The sequence below is a fragment of the Corvus brachyrhynchos genome, unplaced genomic scaffold (genome assembly GCF_000691975.1).
Source record: "Corvus brachyrhynchos isolate BGI_N302 unplaced genomic scaffold, ASM69197v1 scaffold202, whole genome shotgun sequence".
NCBI classification, from domain to species: Eukaryota; Metazoa; Chordata; class Aves; order Passeriformes; family Corvidae; genus Corvus; species Corvus brachyrhynchos.
The window spans coordinates 6,729,392-6,746,201 of NW_008238132.1; the positions used below are offsets into that span (position 1 = coordinate 6,729,392).

General features: G+C 38.9%; 2 protein-coding genes across 7 annotated transcripts in view; one reads left to right on the forward strand and one right to left on the reverse strand.

The window, feature by feature from the left end:
- LOC103615159 (RCC1 and BTB domain-containing protein 2) overlaps positions 1 to 16,810 on the reverse strand; it is a 468,828-nt gene that overhangs the window by 180,084 nt on the left and 271,934 nt on the right. The window lies entirely within an intron of this gene.
- The window catches only part of FNDC3A (fibronectin type III domain containing 3A), a 112,075-nt gene continuing 95,419 nt past the window's right edge, over positions 155 to 16,810 (forward strand). The window contains exon 1 of the mRNA XM_008633177.2: positions 155 to 176. The gene's annotated coding sequence lies outside the window, so the exon portion shown is untranslated. The remainder of the gene's footprint in view (positions 177 to 16,810) is intronic.

Sequence of the window (16,810 nt, forward strand, 5' to 3'; positions counted from 1 at the left end):
AGGCAGTGGTGGTGTTCGACACCTCTTTCTCGTTGTTGTTGTTGTTATTGGTGTTGCTCTCCGCCTAAGCCGTAAAGGTTCCCTCGTAACGCCCAGCTAAAGGGATTGAGCTTCTCTATGTAGGTAAAATAATCTTCCCGAAAACACGGCAATCATCTTGCCGACTGCTAGCAGAGGTATTATTCTTTCAGCCAGATTTACTCCCGATTCCCCCCTCCCAGAGTATCGCCCAACCTAAACAGAAACTTTTCGTTGCTTACAGGCAACTTAGAAAGTGAAACCAACTAAAAGCAAAAATGAAACTTTTCAGCTGATTTTTATTGTGCGAAGTAAAGAAAATAAGCAGTAGAAACAAGGGAAAATACATTTGGTAGGAGCAAATGTTATAAATGGCACCTCAAGATGTGTTAGTCATTTGTTTAACCCTATCAAAGGCAATTTATTAGCCACCTTGGATGTCAAGTGTTACTCTAGAACATTTCGTGTTATGAAGTAATTTCTGAGAAATGTTATTTGTTTTTAGAATTTAAGTCTGCATTTGATCAAATACATACCTGTTTAGAAATGCCTTAAATTTTCAAGGAGACTTAAAATCTCTAAATTTTTGCTGCTGAGTACTTGGCAGCTTCTGTCTCAGAAGCTGTAGGACCCAGTCCTGCTAAGCTTTCTGCTTAAAAGAAGCTATTTTGTTGTTATGGCAATGGGAAACTTTATGCTTTACACAGCATAGAAATTTAACTGATGTGAATCTGCATCCATAATGTGTTTATTTTCTGTGTTGTGAAATAGCATGAGTCACAGCAAATCAGTGGTCCTTAAAATTCAGAGGATGATCGGTTACATTTTTTCTGCCTCTTTTTCATTTCTTAAGGAAATGGTCTCAAAGAATTACGAAATTTAATCACATGATGAATGGGGAAGTAGCAGGCTGCCAGGTAGGGAGAAAGCTGTACACACATGTGAAAGTCAGGAATATCTGAGGATCTCTAGCACTCAATGTTGGCAAATTGGATAGAGTTCTTGACAGCCAGTGTTTCTACTAAGCATGAGGGAGCAGGAAGGGTGCTGGTCAAGTTTGAAAACACAGCATCTAGTCTAGATTCACTCTCTGTACATAAGTCATCTTGACACACATGTGTTGAATCTGGGAGTTGTTTTGGCAAACTACACCAGAATGATTTTTCTGGTGACTTTGAGGGGAAAAACTGATGTGCTGTATCAATTCCATTGGGGCACTGGACACTGATTTTTGGCAGATGAAGCACTGGTTAAGAGAGACACAGATCCTTGTCCTCAGAAAGGCCAGGACTCAGTGATCTGTTGCTTAGGTCACTTGGTCAGGAGGTGAGCAATCTCCTTTGAGCAGAGTCACAGGCTGATTACTGTAGATGATGGTAATATTAAAGCAGAATTAGATGAGTGTCTCAGGGGTTTTTTTCAGGGCAAATGGAGCTCTTCTGAGGCTTTTTGCTGTATGACAAGCTCTAGATGTATGAGTTACATGAGGCTCAGGTCATTATACCCAGCACTAAAGTTACCTGATTTCAGTCCATTAAGGACATTTCTGCCTTTTTCAAGTTGGAGTTTCTACTAGTTTGTGAACTTAAAACTCAAAAGCTTTAGATTTTTATAGGCAATGATGTAATGGAGCTGCAGAAACTTGAATTATGATTTGGACTAATAACTCATTTGCTTTGGGCTGTGAGTCCTGTGGATCTTGGGATGCTTTTCTTTGTTATTCTTTGTCTTGTGGCCATTTAATTTTACTTGAATTTGGACCTCCATCGGCTAACTCAGTGTTATGCTGATCATTTTGGCTCAAGATCTCAAAGAGATCTTTTATAATTGTTCTTGCTGCTTTAACTGCTTAACTGAACATGTTTCTGCAGTGTTCTCTCTTAGGACTTAAGGAAAACTCTTAAAGCCTGACTTTAGGAGAGGTTCACTTTTTCATCCTTGTCAGTGCTTTCTCATAAATAGCTTTAACATCTAAATGCTTTTAGACGATGCCACAATTTACCCTGCTGGCAGGTCACTTCTGAAATAGCGTATGCTGTTGTACACATGTTGGTCCCTAGAAATATTGAATGCTGGGAAGGTGTTAAGTGCTGGTGTTCTGATTGTCTGTTCATGCCTCTGTCAGTGACAAATCCCGTAACCCAGCCCTGGCCCCCTTTTTGGGTGGATCTGGCAAATATTTAGTCTTGTTCATTCCCAGACAGACAGATACTAGAGGAGACAGTTTTTGTGAAGATGCAGGCCTACTTCCTAGATAGTGTTGTCTGCATCCATTGATGTTCCTTGTCAGTGCCTTCTGAAACCTCAGGATTCTTATCTTCCTATAGCAACTTTGTATCTTTTTTTGACCTCCAGCATCTAATTGTCGTGGGGTTTTCTAGTTCAGTCTCTGCCAAAATGTCTACAGATAATGTCATGTTCCATCAGTGCGTTTCAGTTATCTAGAATATGAATTGGATTCTCTCTGTCATAGGTGTCAATAACACTTCTATATTTTATCATGGATTTCTTTGAGACTGTTGGCTTGGGGAAATTCCCAGGCAATTTGTAGTAAAATTCAACTTCACTGCAATTTAGAGTGCATGAGTTGAATTGAGAGCCATTGTTTTTCCTGTAGGACCAAATCTCAGTAGAAATGGATTTGCCTTAGATGGTCAAGTCTTTAGCTTAACTAAAAGATACTGTCTATATGTCAGGAAAGTGATAATAGTTTGGAATGAGTACACTGCTGCTTTTTCTGTTCAGCAAACATGAACAATGTTTATTTTGCTCATGGGGCCTATGTTTCCTGAGCTACAGAAATGACTGGCTTTTTGCTTGTTCTTTGTCATATACAGTAAACCTTGAGCTTCCTTAATGCTGATGTTCACTTGATGTCAATAGAAAAACACTAGCAGCCTTTTTCTTAATCTTGGCTATTCATGAAGTTTAATGGTTGTGTTTATGTCTAGTAGTATTTTGGATTGTCATCCTGAGGTCCATATTTTGTAGGGCTGATGAGGTAGCAGGATGTTTAGGAAATGTCTGTAACACTTAATACTATTACATGTTTCTTTCAGGTTGTCATCTTTAATTGTTCCCATTAATTTACATTTGGTTTCAGATAGAACAAATATTTTCGAAGTCATTTTGTTTGCCCCCCAGAAATCTGGTCCCATTCCAGCTGCTGTCACACTCTTGAGCCTGTAACCACTGAAAATCTGCAGACTTTTTGTTAACCTGTCAGAGATGACTTTAATGAAATGTAAATTAAGATAGAATTTGTTATGCTCTTTTGTCAATAATTAAATAGAAATTTTCTATTTAAAGCTGTTCCTTTCATGGTGGACTCTTGATGTACTCTCTTGTTAGGTTATGCACCTTTTCTTGGTTGTGTTGGTGATCTGTTTTGGTTACAACACATGCTGCAGAAACTGTTGCTCTTCACTTTGATGGCTCAGTTGTGTAGAGGACTGTGTTATTGCTCTTCTTGGATGTATTGATTTAGAAGGCTTTTGTAGTCAGAATTGCAGTACCTCAGGAACAGAGTATCCTTTTATTTTCTAAATTCTGTATTAAAACTTTAGCACCATGCTCATTAGTGATGATTTCACAGCACATTTCTAAGTGAGTTAGACTGGACATGCTTAGCGCTCTTTGTTCATGGCTCCAAGTAAACTTTCACTGTTTATATCTAGGCAAGCACATTTGTTGGCTTCAATCTCACTAGACCTACCAATGTATCTATCAGTTTGCTTAACAGAATTTATATTTTTGTCTCCCTTTAAGTTTTTACTTTTTCAGGATATGTGGACCTTCTGCTCACGCTGCTCTGCAGTCAAAACATCACTTATGTTAACATTGGTACCCTCTCTTTCAGTTTAGTACCTTGGGTGTCAAACACCATCCCAACAGCAGTTTGCAGAACAGGAGCACTGAATATGCCTATACTGTACCTCCCCCCAACTTTGCTGCCAGAGTTGTTCCAAAGCATTTAAGACAGATGAAAAGATATGCTGCAAAATTCTGCTTTTAAAGACAGTGGAAAAATATTGTACCTTATTATATATTTAATTACTTGGGGCATAGCAAGTTGTCAAAGATGAAATTATCTGCAAGTTTGCAATCCCAGTTTGACCAGAAGAGGTAGTTTTTATTAGCCATTAATAAGAGGAGCACAGCACTTTCTAAGATGTAATAAATGTCTTTAACAAGGTCCAAAAGTATTTATACTTTGACAGGTATGGATAGATAGTAACTTTATTCTGTAACTGGGAGTGAAAAGGAATACGCAGGGCACGAATGTTAACTTTACCTTCTGTATAACAGTTCTTTTTGAATTTGCTTTGGGTTTTTTGTACCTTGGTTGAATTTAAATCTGTGAAGCTCAGCTCTTATTTGCTTTTGATTTTGAATAGCTTGAAGTGAAAATGCACTTAGCAAACCTAGAGCTTTACTGTTACCGGCAGTAAAAAGTAAAAAAACTCTGTAGTTCACAAGTGTAAATACTCCCTTGTAAATGGGATAGAGTTTCCCCAGTGTATAGACCCAGTGTCTGTGGTATACAGGATCCTACAAGCATGGGCTGCTGCCCAGCTGTTGTCTCATTTGCCCTTGCTAACATAGTATACTCCATACCATATTTTACTCCTTTGATTAGAAAATAAATCCTTCTTTTCTAACTTCCAGTTTTTAAACTGCAGGGTTTTGTTTTTCATAGTTTGTTGTCCTTTTAACTGGAAGAACTGTATCTACTAGATGACTTCACAGAAGGAAATTGAGACAACAGAATGGCAAGTGGACTAATTTTCCTCTGTGGTAGAGGAACACATTTTAGGTAGAGATAGCAAATCAGGTAGTAATGAGCTGAAAAAAGTGTGCATGGAGCTGGAAACTTATTTGTAAGCAAAAATTTAATGGATAAGAAGGTTCAGCACAAACTTTGGTGACCTGCAATGCCTTGGCAATGAGAGGGGGCCATGACTATAACTATGCATTAATATTTCAAAATACATATTGGTAGGCTGTTAGGGGACTTTCTACAGTAAGAATAAATGTCATAAAACACAAGAGTTACCACACCTCTGCAAATCTTGTAGAGTCTCTTAAATGTAAATGGGGAAGATGACACTGTAAGACAAGTGTTTACCCGTTTAGTCTAGTATGAAAGTGGATTGAAGATGTTGAAATGAAGTACTAAGAAGTTAGGACTAAAAGAAGCTGTGGAAGTGAGTAGTGACTGTTGGCAATGTTAAGTCTTAGGTGCAGCTGAAATTTATATTGTTTTAATTTTTTCAGGTTTGCTAATAACTTGTCTGCCCCCATTTAAGAATATCAGTATATATGCACATTCCACTCAGTGGTGGCATTTCAATGGTGAGGATAAGTTACCATAAGTCAAGCAATAGATCTTGAAAGTACCCCGGTACATTTAAGTATGTACATCATGGCAATACAGCTCAAAACAAATCAGTTTCTGACTTTGTGACTGTATTGTTGTTATAACAAATAGATAGCTTTTCAGTGTTGCAACTTCATACGGAAAACAGGAAGCTGAGAGCAGCTTTGTCCTCTTGACTTGATTGGGCAATCAAACTAGTTGGTCCCACAGTGCTTTGATTAACTAAAATTTTTCTAGGAGGGTGGTGTAGAACTTGGGAGAAGGGAGAATATCATTTGAGTAACCCACTCTTGTTTTGCTGGTCTTCACCTTCAGTAGCTGCAGACACTCCTCCACTGGAGAACTCTTGCATGAGGAGCTCATTCAGACTTCACAAGTTGCATTCAGGTTGAGATGCTGATTGACTGTTCTGCTTTTTTTTATTTTTTCTATGGGGTACAAGTAACTGCTTCAGTACCATTGTGGCTGAGTTCTAATGCACTATTAGGAAAGTGAAGCACCTAGCAGGGTGCCTCTTGACCTTTCTTACTATCATAGTCTGTAACTTCATGAATGTGGTGCATTGAGACTGGCAGAAGCAGTTCCTCTTGAAGCACTTCCTCTCTGTTTATTCCTACACGTAGCATCCGTTTGTTTATTTGCAAAAATGAAATTGACCAGGAAACTTCTGTGTTAAAACTGACAAATTCTTATATGACTAATTTTAAATTGCATCTGTTTGTTGACCACTTGCTGGCAGTGGTGGAAGTGGGATCTGCTAGAATGATTTAGCAGAACTGATTTAGAGCAGTTTAAATTCTTGATAATAGAATTCGCTTCAAATCTGTTTGTTAGGCCTCAAAAGACCTTCTTTTTTGGTGAATTTTTACTCTTGGGAAGTAGTTTTCATATGTCTGTCTTGATTTGTCATGTTCTGTTCTGTTGTCCTGTTCCTTATGGAAGCAGAGATCTGCAGCTTTTCCAAAAGAATCAGTGGAGAGAAATTTTAAAGTCTTAGATTTGTAGCCTCATTGATCCTACGTCACCTTACATTTGGATAGCGCAGTTTTCATTTTTCAGAATGGGCAGGAAAAAGCTGTTTCATACAAGTTTTTTAGAAGCTGCTCATTCTGCTTGAGTCATGCACTCTTTGTAGCTCCAATACCAGCAGCTGTCTCTGCAATAAATTTATCTCACTGACCAGGTGCAGGCATTAATAAAAATATATCCATGTTTTTAGTTTGCGCTAAAGGTATCATGTGAAAAATTGTTTTGGAAATTTGTACTTGCTACTCATAACCTCTGAGAAAAGGGAGTCAATAACAAATGAGGAAGTAGCTTGATTCTTGGCATTGAATTTGCTTGTTTTCTCAAAAACTAAGCATGTTATTAAACAGAAATGAAGGCAAGAGTAATAGTTAAGTGGGAAAGGCCAAGTTGGTTTTGAAGCCATGTGATTTTCAGAAAACAAACTGAAGGAAATCCAGTCCTGGCAGAAGCTTAGAAGAATCTAGTTTGGCTGGTATAAAAGTAAAACTAGGAGGGTTTAAGGAAATTCTTGAGAGTTACAAAAGTGTAAAACAAAACATAGTTTAGATCAACGTAGCATAAATAAAGAATTGTGTTGTAGATCTTTTACAAGTGGTGCAAAAAATACACTATGCAGTTCATTCTCCTCATTTCTTCTTGAGGATGATTCCTGTGAGTATCTAAATGGAAGTTGTTCTCCAAGACAAAGCAGGTCACAGTATTGCAGCCTGTGTGTGTCAGTGCATTGGATTAATGTACCTGCTAAAGACTAGGCATAGGTTTGCACCCGACTGTTGACAGTTTGCTCATTGATTGTAAAATGCACACTATCAAATTAGTTCCAAATAAAATTAACAGATTAATTCCAATTTGTGTTAGGTTTGCACTTACCACTTACTAAAAGCTACAGAACCAGTTTAGACTTCTTTGAAGGTATAAGAGGGAGGGGTAAATAGGTGGGAAGTACTGAATTCTTCATAGGCAACAGCTTCAAGTTATATGTACTTCATCCAGATAAGGTTTGTGGATGTTTTTTTATAATACAATAATGACAACAACATTTAAAACCAGAATGTGGTGTTTTGAAGTAGTCTTGGTTGCACTGGTCTTGCTGTGTACAGTCAAGCGTTCAGCACTTGTACTGGGCAAGCTGAGGTACTAAATGTCCATGAACATATTGTGCCTTTACGGATGACTGGTTTATCACTGTCTAGTTTTTCCTCTATGCAGTCTTCACCTTCAAAAGTTTAGTTTCCTACATCAGCTACTATTAAAAACTTAGCCTCTTTGGCTCAGATTCAAAAACTGCTGGCTCATAAATACAAATGCATTAAACTTGAACAGCTGGGGTATTTCCAATTATCTACTATGCATTCTCTTATAGGTTATAGTACCCATGGCATGAATGCATGAACTGCATTTGAAACTGCTCCTAAATCATTGCGCTTTAGAGTCTGGAGTATGAAGGTAACCTGAAATAAGTATTCATTTACTGTAGCACACTAAACTCCTGCAGTGCTAAGGCTTGCCATTGTAGGGCTTGGCCATTCTCGCTCTGAGTAGAGCGGGTGGTGATGATTGGGCGTGAGTTAGATCTGGTAACTGTTGGCTGTTGACATGCAACTTGAATTTGCTCAGCAGTCAGTATTTACTTCATAAGAGTACTGCATTAATTTTACACCTTTTAGTGTTCACCTTCTGGTGGTAACATAGTTTGAACAGAGTTGTGTATTGTGTTTCTCAGACTTTGAGAATTACGTTGAGTGAGTGTCTGTGACAACACTTGAAGTATTTCCATAGTCATGGTAGATGTTGTAGATTCTTCTTTTTTGATAGGAACTTCCAGTGCTTATTAAAACCTTTTGCGTATCTTCACTCTTAAGTGACTGTCAGACTTTGTTGATTTAGTTCATGAAACGATACTATTTTTATAATTTTCCTGTATTGCCTATCTGTGACTTTAGTATTATGACCAGCACTGAAGGGAATAGTCATTTCATTTTCAACGTACTTAAAAGGAGATTGACAAATTAGTGAAGGAGAAATGTTCCACAGAACACCTTTCTTCTAACAAAAAATAACCCTTCTCTGTTCCGTTGAAAAATATTTTATCAAGTGTCCCAGGAAAATATTTCTAAAACAGGAAAAATACTTTATCAGGAGCAAAGTGTATATTTTAAATAAATTGCATATTAATTGAAATAATTAGTTCAGAACTGAAAAAGAAAAGCTGATTTACTGTAATTGCCACATCTGAAACTCTTTGACTGGAAAATGTGGTAAATGTACAGGGAGGGGGAGAAATTAAAATCCTTCTGCTCAGTTCTGATTCTTAAAAACAAACACAAAACTCTTCAGCATGCTTCATGACTTTAATAGCTCAGCTACAACCTTATGGATCTCTGGGTAATTATATTCTAATACATTTCTACACCAGCTGCATCACTCTATCTGAGCTTTTTCCAGTAGTGCATTAAGTGATATTACTAACATCTGTTGTATATTGTTCTTTCAACTTCACCCTTGGGCTGCGTTGGAATATTAAAGAATTTTCCTCATTTTAGCATATTTGTACATCTTGGGCACTTCTATTTGTCCACTCTTGTCTCATAAGTTCTGAACTGGATGGCTGATTTGACAGATTGGAAGGAATTAGTAATTTTTACAAGTATCTCCTGCCTGACAACTTCAGACATTTTAAGGACTGTAGAATATAATAAAGAATAAATTTATCTCACAGTAGGCACCAAAGAATGGACATGGTGTGTGTTTACTTATAAATGTCTCAATCACAGGAAAAGTTTAAATAGTAGCTTGCATCTTCTTGAAAAGAAGAGTCAGATGTGAGGCTCCAATCTGTATAAAATAGGGCTTTTTTGCTTCAGCCATTTGAAAGGTGTTTGTTTTTCAAGTGCATCTGCTGTCTTCATGTTGGAGAAGGCAGAATCAAAGCATTTCATGCATTAGGATTGGGTGATGGTTTTATGGTCTTTTTGGTTCTGTAAATTCATTCCTTGGCCTTCGGCAAAACCTAAGAAGTGTTGTCCCCTGTTCAGAGAAGCTTTCCTTTCTTACTGGAAGTTATCTGGACTGGAGGATGAGGCTTGCCTGTGGTTCCTGGGGGAACATAGCTGCATGAAGACCCAGGTGAATAAGGAATGCATACCTGCTCTGCTGTGCTGAACCCACTGGGAAAACACAGCTTACGGCAACCTTGAATTGGCAGCTGTAATATGATACTGGTTGAAGCATGTATGAAACTGCAGTACTGACAAAGAAATCATAGAAAAGCCCTGGGTTTTTTTACTTCTTGTGTAAGAGCAATATGCAGTTTGGAAACATTTAATATTGATTTCATTAAGCTCGTTTCTTACATTGCACCCTTCTATGTCAAATGCTTTTGTTTTGTCCCTGCTTAAACTTCTGTCCTTGTGTTGTATAGAATCAAGGCTCTTGTGAACAGCTGTCTGGAGTAATAAAAGTTTGTGTCTGTTGTTCACTAGATTTGACAGAATAAGGATGTGAAAGAGTATTAAGTTGCTGTAAGCATTGTGATGATAAGTAGGTAGGTAGAGAAGCAGTACTCTGTAAATTATAAAACCGAGGAGAAAAATAATGCAAGTTTCTCCTTCAGTAGGCACCAGCAGTACCACTGTGGAGTGTGGCCTTGTAAGTCCTCTAGTTGTGGGAAAATCAATTAATTATATTTTGTATCAAACTCAGTAACCAGAAGCAGTGAATCTCTAGGAAAGGAGTGGTCCATATGTTTTTCTTGTACACAGCACTGTTATTAGCTATCACTGCATTTGTCATAGTAGTGCCTACATCCCAGCTGAACTGGAAAGCCTGTTTGTGTAGGATGTTTAATGCAGAAATGTAACTTTTTAATTTGTAAGTATCCTCTAATGCAGCCTTCCTCTTCTTCTTAGGAGAAAGGCCAGATTATAAAGCAGTTCTGTTGTGGAGAGAGTTATGGGTATGTCTTCCAAAGTTTGAGTCTTAAGTGTCCAAGTTTGAGTTTTGATTACCAGTGTCATTGCTGCTTTGAAATTTTAATTGAGAATCTGACAGCTTTTAAGAGCTTGGAGGCAAACTATGGTCCCCTCTCTGGGTTCTGATCTACTGTAAACCATTTAACTTCGGCATTATGTGTTGTATTTTGTTTGACAGATATTCTGAAATTCATAAGAGAATTCTGCTTGACAGGGCCTTTGGAGATTGCCTTCTTCAGCCCTTTGTTAGGACCTTGCCATGGTCAGGTTTTGATTTTCTACAGCACTGGTCTCCAAATGTTTTGATCATGCACTCCATAAGTAAAGATGTTTGACTGTGCACCTCCAATGTATGTAATCTTTTTAATTATATGCATATGCTACTCTCTTAATTTATGTATACTCTAAAGCATACTCAAAAATTTAAAAAAGGATAAGATAGAGATGAAAACCACTATTTAAAAGGGGGCTTTTTTCAGTAACAAAAAATATTTTCTTCTCACATGCCAAGAGTTTGACTTGTGCTGGGGTGTGTTTACCCCTCTTTGGAGACTACTGATCTACAGGATTAAGAATTTTGCAGCCTCTCAGGGCAATGTATGCCAGTGCTACATCACTCTCATTGTCAAGATACCATTTTTTTATCTTTATGAACAGACAGAATTTCCAGTGGTGCAGTGCATGCCCATCACAGAATCATAGAATATGCTGAGTTGGAAGGCACCTGTCATGATCATAGAGTCCAACTCTTGGCGCTGCCCAGGACACCCCAGGAGTCATGCCTTGTGTCTGGGAGTGTTGTCCAAACACTTGTACTTTTGCAACACACAACAGGAAGAGTTTGCTTTAAGGCTCTCAACAAGCATCCTTCAGGTAGTGGTATCCAGCTAGCAGGTGACCCCTGGCTACTCTAGTGCTCTTAGCTTCTCCTTGTCTTTCATGGGCCTAAGCCCAGGAACAATCTTTGCAGCATCTCTCTTATACTGGGAGGAGGAGGTGGCTGAGAAGAGAAAAATGAACGCGGTATTCCAGATTCCACCTTATTACCACTGAGTAGCAGGGAATAATTGCCTCCCTCAGCCCATTGGCTGTACTTCTCTGCTAATACGGCCCCATATGCCTTCCTTGCTACGGGACACATGCTGCTGACTCATGTTGTTTTACCTTGGAGATCCAGCTGATATAATGCTGATGTGTTTTTCAGAGACTATCCTTAAGATCAGCTGCTAGTCTCTTGGAGAGGGAAGTGCTGATCCTTTGCATGTGCAGAGGAAATGTACTGAATGCACTGCCCAATGATCTCAGCCTTACAACACTCCTTAACCCTTAGTGAACAACTGACTTGAGTAAAAAGCAGCGTTCTGTTGTGCTTTACAGCCTGAGGGTAATGCCACAGAAACATTAAAGGATCAAATCTGAAGGCATTTAAGGATTGACTCAGTTAAATTGTCATTACAGTTCAGGAAGACAAACTTGCTTACTGGAGTGTGGGTTGGAACACAGTTCTTGAGCTTTAACATCATTTAGCCTTTTGCCTTGTTAGTGTAATTCATTCCTTAAAGGTTCCTCAGGCATAAGCCCTGGAGTCTGAACAAATCACATCCAGAAAGTTTAGATACCCTCACTTTGTTTCAGCTTTAAAAGGCTTCAGAAAACTCTTTCAAGGTACTTTCAAATTCCTATGATAATAGGGAAAATTAATAGCAGTTCAGGTGGGGGTAGTGGGCAATAGGTAGTTTATAGTGTAAGTCTTGTACAAAGCTTTAACCTACACAATTTGGTTGTAATCTCAAGAGACCCTATGCTTTCTTTGCATTGTAGAACAAACTCAGTGGAGATGCAGTGTAGACTGAGTTTGCAGTCTTGAATTCACTCTGAATGTCTGCTGCTAGTTCAGTATATGCAGTAGCAAGACAAGAAATTAAATAGCTGTTCATGCACAGTTGCTGCTGTGCATGAAGCAGTATAGATTTCTAAATAACCATGCATTTAATGCTCCACCAGTAGCAAATTACTTCTCGGCTGCTTCTGTGCTTAGCAACTGAGAATTACCTATCTAGTCAACTAATGTGTCCTCTTCCTTATCTGGTCCCTTCTAATATGTCCACAAGAATGGTGCAGTGAGTAGGCCTTAAATAAATCCTTTGGTTGATCCCATATGTTATTTTACCCCTTCTGAAGGCTGCTGCATCAAAGTTTTCAATGGTGCAGGAAATCTGACAATAGGCTAGTGAATTGTTTGTAGTGGTTCTGCAGTCTGAACCTTTACCTGTTGTCCAGATGCAAGTTGTTTTTCTTGTGCCCTTTTCATTACCTCATTAAGTCCTGAGTATATCCAGAAGCTAGATGGAGTTGGAGGACAGTTACATCATCTGAAGCAGTTTTATGAGGATTAAGACTGAAATTACTGTGTGCACATACTTTGCTTTCAGTATTTTCAGTATAGAACAATATGTTCAAGAAGTTGTTGCTCACACTTGGAACAGTTAGCAGCAATTTTTAGTCAGAAAACTGGAGACAAAGCTTGTGAAGTTACTCCAGTAGAGATGGTAGGTATTTCCAGCCAGAGGCAGGACAAACATCTTCGTCTCCATGTTGCTAAGAGAGGTAGACCTGTTGATATAACTGATAAAACCTTTTGGCAAGCTTGTGTTTGACTGTCCGCTTTTATTATTCTGTCCTTGTCAGAATCAACCCTTCACAGGATTGAGTTCATTCTCTTTAGTTTTAGAAGGAGTAGCTTTACCTTTATGCATTAATACTTATTGCTATGCCTAACTTTTTTAGCTATTCATGCTATTTTAGTTTAGTGAAATGACTCAGTCTCTTATCACTCTCATGACTTGTCATTTCCAGACTTCCTTTTGACTTCATTTTTTTATTTTTCCTGAGAGCCAAGTTAAATAATGTTCTGTAATGAGAAGTCAAGAACTGAGACCTTCCCTTCCTATTGGAAACTCACATGGCTCAACAACTCTGTATTTACTGTTAATATTTAAGTACTTTCCATCCAGTATTAATCCATGTAATATCTGTTCTGTTTTTCTATTGAAGAGAAATGCTCTCTAATGCCAAATAAGATTTTAAGATTGTTTTTCCAGTCCACTTATTAGTACCTTTTCCAGCAATATCCATCACCAGAAGGTTTATATGAAGTTAATTGGACAAGGTTTTTTCAATCAATCTTAATTGTATTTTAGTTCTTTACAAATAACATCCAGTGTTGACCATTTTTATTTGGCCTCAGACTGTTGTTTGCTAACAGGACTAGATTGTCCCTTTTACAACACAGTATTTAATGCCAAACTTCTAGTTTTCTTCCAGACCTCTGAGACTTTCCTTAGGACTCAAGTTATTTGCAAGTCTTTTTCAAAGGTCTAGGTAGATATCTTCAAGAGGTCTTGAATGCAAGCTACTGGGATCTGCTGATCTAAAGGTTCTGGCTGCACAGGAGGTCCTTGCATTGAATATGATATAGTTTATTTCCAAGATATGTTTATTGAGCTCTTCTGCTTATCTTGATGCCAACCTTTTGTCCATTTTAGCTGACTTCTCCTCCTGCCATACATTCTCTCTTTTCAAATTGGTATCTTCCTTTGTCCTCATAGCAAAAAAAAAAGGCACCTGCAATGGCTGAACATACCACATCTTACTGTGTGACCATATTATGTGCACTGACTTTTACGGATTGGTGCCTCTCGACTACTGATGGGGAAAAGGCTTTTGATGAACGTGTAGTATAGACCCACACTGGCGTGAAGTTTAAACCTTTAGTCTTCAAGACTAGTTCAGTGACATTGCAGAGAAATCTAATATTGTGTTGTCAAGACAAAACATTTTTTTTTCCCTAGATTGATTACACAGTCTGACAGGTAGCACTTTTATTATTGTTGTAGAGGGTGTCAGGAACATTCTACATAGTACCTCCTGTCAGGTTTATTGACAAGCAAAATAAATTGTCTCCAGAATAAATCAAATGCTTGAATCCAGACATGGAACTTAGCTGTGTCCCAGTTAAGGCACTAGAGGCTGGGTGCCAAAGGTGGACTACCAACCTAAGCACTTTGGTGTCTGTGGGCACCTAATTTTTGTACAAATCAAATCATTAAACACCTGTGCAAGAGAATGGAAAGCTGCCTGGTGGAGGAGAACCTGGGAGTGCTGGTCAACAGTAGCTGAACATGAGCCAGTGTATGCCCAGGTGGCCAAGAAGGCTGACGGCATCCTGGCCTGTATCAGCAATAGTGTGGTCAGCAAGACCAGGGCAGGGATTGTCCCTCTTTACTTGGCACTGGTGAGGCTGCACCTCAAACCTGTGTCCAGTTCTCGGTCCCTCGCTACATGGACATTGATGTGCTGGAGCGTGTCCAGAGAAGGGCAACGGAGCTGGGGAAGGGTCTGGAGCACAAGTCTGGTGAGGAGCAGCTGAGGGAGCTGGGAGTGTTTAGCCTGGAGGAAAGGAGGCTCGGGGGTACCCTACTGCTCTCTACAACTGCCTGAAAGGAGGGTGCAGCCAGGTGGGAGTCAATCTCTTCTCCCAGGTAACAAGTGATAGGACAAGAGGAAATGTTCTCAAGTTGCACCAGGAGAAGTTTAGATTGGATGGTAGGAAAAAATTCTTCACCAGAAGGGTTGTTAAGCACTGGCACAAGCTGTCCAGGGAAGTGGTAGAGTCACCGTCCCTGGAGATATTTAAGAGATACGTAGACGTGGTGCTTAGAGACATGCTTTAGTGCTGGGTTAATGGTTGGACTTGATAATCTTAAAGGTCTTTTTCAACCTAAATGATTCTAGGAATGAATGAACCTGAGACCAGGTGTTAGACATGTTCAGAGCTACCTCTGTCTTGGAAGACCTGAACAGGTCTGACATTTGTATTTGGGTCAGTTTAGGTTATGTTTAATTCTCACTGCTGTTCAATTTGATAGACGTGTTTTGATTTATGCCTAATAAATAGTGATCACACTGAGTGCATCATAAGTTATGAATTCAGTCAAAAGTGTGTGATAAAGGTGATTAGTGCTTTCTGATACAAGAGGCTAGTCATTAGCATGGTGGCTTGGAAATAATGAGCTGCACTCACCTTAAACCTGGGGAAGTTCAAGCCAGCTTAGTTCAGGAGTATGTTGCATTATTGCTTGGAGTATTGAAATTACCTTTCTCTCTGTGACACTTAGATAATAGCACAGAACATTTGGAGCTGTAAGACCAAGAAATGGCACAACTTCAAGCCTGGTTGTAGCTGTTGTGGGAGGAGGGATGCCTTGGTTCTAACCTCTGCTTTCAGGCTGTGCATTCATTTTGCATTAAACAGTCATTGGGAAATATCCTGAGGAGCTTACCATCAAACTTGCTGGCTTGAGAGATGATCTAAGTAACTTTCGTTAGCCCTCTGCCCACCTACAGAAGTGGTGGAAACTGACTGTAGCCTGGAGAATTTGTTTCATGATGAGGAAAGCTTTTAAAGTAAGGCAGGAATAAAAAACCCTGTCCTTATTGCTTCAGAGACCAATTAGTCTGGCTAAGCAGGTATAAATGACTTGGCATAGGCAGTGATGAATTCTTAAGTAATCACAGATAGGTTTGAGTGTTTTAACCTAGAGAGATTTTTCTATTTCCCCAACTTAAACCTTTGCAGTTTATACCATGAAAGGAAATGAATCATCTAAAATAATGTTAGAATGCTTTTTTTTTTTTTTAAGTTCTCAGTTTTACAGTAGGACAACCAGCAGTATGGGAATAGTTAAGCTGTCCTGTATATGTGTAGCTATACAAGAGGCCTGTAGTACTTTGTTAACGCGTGAGTCCTGTTGTACTGAGAGCCCTGAACTACAGATTTCAACCCCCAGCAGAGCTACAGCATCTGCCTTAGAGGGACAAGTGAGTAAAACCAGTCCATTGGGTGGGGTGAAGTTTTAGAGGATGCCTCTGAGTAGTAAGCTGTACCAGTTAACTGAGTATCTCTAGAGCTTGGTGCTGAAGTCATTGTCATGAAGCTGACTTTATCATCCTTCCATTTTATCGGGTATTTTTTCATTTAAAGTTAATGCTGTAACTAGTAAATACCTCTGTTTATGAGCAGACAGTATATCTGAACCAGAAGTTTGGAAGTCCTTGTAGGGAGGCCTCTGAGTAGTAAGCTGTACCAGTTAACTAAGTATCTCTAGAGCTTGGTACTGAAGTCATTGTCATGAAGCTGACTTTATCATCCTTCCATTTTATCGGGTATTTTTTCATTTAAAGTTAATGCTGTAACTAGTAAATACCTCTGTTTATGAGCAGACAGTATATCTGAACCAGAAGTTTGGAAGTCCTTGTAGGGAGTTTCATTAGCCAGATGATATGAAGGCAAAACTTGTAAAAGCCTGTAACACTACTGTCTATCAGACTGTGTAACTCCAAAATGGTATTT